This window comes from Ursus maritimus (assembly GCF_017311325.1).
Source record: "Ursus maritimus isolate PB19 chromosome X unlocalized genomic scaffold, ASM1731132v1 scaffold_X1, whole genome shotgun sequence".
Taxonomy (NCBI): Eukaryota; Metazoa; Chordata; class Mammalia; order Carnivora; family Ursidae; genus Ursus; species Ursus maritimus.
Genome location: NW_024423319.1, coordinates 45,389,009 through 45,393,183, shown reverse-complemented (window position 1 = coordinate 45,393,183; position 4,175 = coordinate 45,389,009). Strand labels below are relative to the sequence as shown.

Genomic DNA, 4,175 nt, shown 5'->3' with positions numbered 1-4,175 from the left:
AAATAAATAAATAAATAAATAAATAAATAAATAAATAAATAAATAAAATTAAAAATAAAAAAAAAAGAATCTGGGATTTTGTGCCCCCAGGATGATAATGGAAAGGCTTATGTGCTCCCTAGTGTTCAGAATGTGAAGGCCCAGATAGCTGCAAAAAGTTTGGACAAAGAATATCTGCCCATTGTGGGACTTGCTGAATTTTGTAAGGCATCAGCAGAACTAGCCCTGGGTGAGAATAACGAAGTGTTGAAAAGTAGCCAGTATGTCACTATGCAGACCATTTCTGGAACCAGGACCTTGAGGATTGGAGACAGTTTATTGCGAAGATTTTTTAAGTTTGGCCGAGATGTCTTTCTGCCCAAACCATCCTAGGGAAATCGTACACACATCTTCAGGGACTTTGGCATATAGCTACATGGTTATCGATACTAAGACCCCAAGACATGCAGCTGGGACTTCAGAGGCACTATAGAGGACATTTCAAAAATGCTACAGCAAAATGTTCTTTTGCATGTCTGTGCCCACAATCCCACAGGAATGTGCTTTCGCCCTGAGCAATGGAAGGAAGTAGCAACAGTGGTGAAGAAAAACAATCTTTTTGCATTCTTTGGTATGGCTTACCAACGCTTTGTCAGTGGTGATGGCAACAAGGATGCCTGGGCTATGTGCCACTTCATCTTCACTGAACAGGTCATTAATATTTGTTTCTACCAATCCGATGCCAAGAACATGGGCTTATACAGTGAGCACGTGGGAAGCTTCACTGTGGTCTGCAAAAATACTGATGAAGCCAAAAGGGTGGAGTCACAGTTGAAGATCTTGATCTGTCCCATGTATTCCAACCCTCCAATCAGTGGGGCCTGCATTGCCTTGACCATCCTGACCAGCCCTGACCTGTGAAAACAATGGCTGCAGGAAGTAAAAGGCATGGCCCACCACATCATTAGCATGTGGACTCAGCTGGTCTCCAACCTCCAGAAGGAGGGCTTCCCCCACTACTGACAGCACATCACTGACCAGATTGGCATGTTTTGTTTCACAGGACTAAAGCCTGAACAGGTGGAGAGGCTGACCAAGGAGTTCTCCATCTACATGACAAAGGATGGCTACATCTCTGTGGCAGGGGTCACCTTGGACAATGTAGGCTATCTTACCCATGCCATTCACCAGGTCTCCAAGTAATTTCCCTGGTGAAAGGGAACACAGACAACCTTCCTGTCTACAACATCTGCTGTTGTGAGATTCACATGGAGGGGAAGGAGGGTGGATGGTGGTGAGCAGGTCATTTCTTTCAACCACAGTACTTAACACTCAACCATTGAATGTGTTTCTCAGAAAATAACATGTAGTGAAATAGGGCAGAGGCATCTGTGGCTGATGTCTGAAACTTTGTCTCTCAAAACCAAACTCCTGCTCATCTTTAACTCCAGCTGTTCAAAAAAAGTTTACGTGTACAAGAAAGACATAACTACTGAAAAAAAACCTGTCAATCATGCCACTGCAATCAATATTTCAGAATTAACTGAAGCACCTTATGGTGCTGGGGGCACCTCTGCAGATCCAGCATGAGAATAGCACCTGCAAGAGGCTTTGTGGGAAGACCTAGTTCTAACATTAGCAGTCAGCTTCATGTTTGTCCACCTGTTGAGCAAGCTTATCAAATAGACCTTGTTTCAGAATCATGTTTCATGAAAACCAGCAAGTCTGCTGCCACTGCAGTGAGGAAAATAAAAGATGCTGTTTCCTGTCTTATTTAAGAAAAAAAGCTCTTCTTTTTAATACTTTCAGGCATTTTAATGTTCTTCTCTACTCCTTTATCATTGCTGTTCTTTTCTTTAGGCACAGAGGATATATAACTAGTCTAGATTTTCATCCTATTCTACTGCTTGATTGACCATCAACCCCATCCTATAGGATTTACTTACTTGAATAATGAAGAATATAATTTACTGTTCATCCAATATCCTCACCTTCCTTGTCAAAGAATATCAGAGAGTAGGTAACTAAACTTAATTTCAGCATCCTCTTCAATGATCATTTAATTGTCTCCTGTCAGGATGTTGCTTCTGGCCATTTGGACTTCTTACTTCATTCAGTGATGTTGTGTAGTCTCTCATCTCACATCATGAGCTGGTGATGCAGGGCAGAACCAGGAAAGAGGATATCTGGGCTTTGGTTTAACCTTTGTGTGCTGGCAACCGGGCTCATACTTCACAGTTTGGAAAGATAACCACCATCTGCTCTGATCATGTAGACTTACTTACTGCAGCCTGGTTTCTCTGTTAAAGCTACTGCAGACCAAAAAAAAAAAAATTTAAAAGAGGGGTGCCTGGCTGGCTCAGTCAGTAGACCATGAAACTCTTGATCTCACGGTCATGAGTTCAAGCCCCATATTGGGCATAGAGCTTACTAAAAAAACCTTAAAATATAGGGGTAAACTCTTTGTGACCTTGAATTAGGCAACAGTTTCTGAAACATAATGCAAAAGCACAAAAGAAAAAAGAAAAAAATAGATCAATTGGACTTCATCAAAATATAAAATTTTTGCATCAAAGGAGACTAACAGCGTAGAAAGACAACCCACAGAATCAGAGAAAATATTTGCAAATCATATCTGATAAGGGATGGGTATCCTGAGTAAAGAAAGAACTCTTAGAATTTATTGTTTTCAACTAACATCTTTATTCCTGGGGATGGAAGCATTTTCTTTTTTATGTAAATTTAATTAAGTAACATATAGTGTATTATTAGTTTCAGAGGTACAGTTCAGTGGTTCATCAGTTGTATATGACACCAATTGCTCATTACATCACTATGTCACGCCCCCACCCTCCTCCCATCCAGCAACCCTCAGTTTTTTTTTCCTAGCTTTCAGTGTCTCTTATAGTTTGTCTCCTCTCTGATTACTTCTTGTTCTATTTTTCCCTCCCTTCCTCTATGCTCCTCTGTTTTGTTTCTTAAATTCCACATGAGTGAAATCATGTGATAATTGTCTTCCTCTGATTGACTTATTTCACTTAGCATACTACCCTCTAGTTTCAGTCACATCATTTAAATGGCAAGATTTCAATTTTTTGATGGCTGAGTAATATACATATATACTACTTCTTTATCCATTCATCTGTGGTTGGATATCTGGGTTCTTTCTGTAGTTTGGCTATTGTGGACATTGCTGCTATAAACATTGAGGTGCAGGTGCCCCTTCTGATCAATACATTTGTATCTTTGGGGTATATACCTAGTAGTGCAATTTGTGGGTCATAGGGTAGCCCTATTTTCAACTCCCTCAGGAGCCTCCATACTCTTTTCCAGAGTGGCTGTACCAGCTTGCATTCCCACCAGCAATGTAAGAGGGTTCCCCTTTCTCTGCATCCTCGCCAACATTTGTTGTTTTCTGAGTTGTTAATTTCAGCCATTCTGACTGGTGTGAGGTGGTATCTCATTGTGGGTTTTTTTTTTTAAGATTTTATTCATTTATTTGAGAGAGAGAGAGCGAGCAAGAGAGAGTACAAGCAGGGGGAGTGACAGAGGGAGAGGGAGAAGCAGGCTCCTCAGCAGGGAGCCTGATGCGGGACTTGATCCAAGGACCCTGGGATCATGACCTGAGCTGAAGGCAGATGTTTAACCAACTGAGGCACCCAGCCACCCCTCTCATTGTGGTTTTGATTTGTATTTCCCTGATGCCAAGTGATGTTGAGCATTTTTTCCTGTGTCTATAGCCATTTGTGTGTCTTCTTTGGAGAAATGTCTGTTCATGTCTTCTGCCCATTTCTTGACTGGATTATTTATTCTTTGGCTGTTGAATTTGATAAGTTCTTTATAGATTTTGGATACTAACCCTTTTTTAAGATTTTATTTATTTATTTGACACACAGAGAGAGAGAGACAGCGAGAGAGGGGACACAAGCAGGGGGAGGGGGAGTGGGAGAGGGAGAAGCAGGCTTCCTGCTGAGCAGAGAGCCCAATGTGGGGCTTGATCCCAGGACCCTGGGACCATGACCTGAGCCGAAGGCAGACACTTAATGGCTGAGCCACCCAGGCACCCCAACTGAGCCACCCAGGCGCCCCTGGATACTAACCCTTTATCAGATATGTCATTTGCAAATATCTTCTCCCATTCCATAGGTTGCTTTTTAGTTTTGTTCTTTCCTTTGCTGTGCAGAAGTTTTTTTTAT

The 4,175-nt window shown here is 41.7% G+C and overlaps 1 pseudogene; it reads left to right on the top strand.

The window, feature by feature from the left end:
• LOC103675058 overlaps positions 1-1,191 on the top strand; it is a 1,550-nt pseudogene extending 359 nt beyond the window's left edge.
• Positions 1,192-4,175: the final 2,984 nt, after the last annotated feature.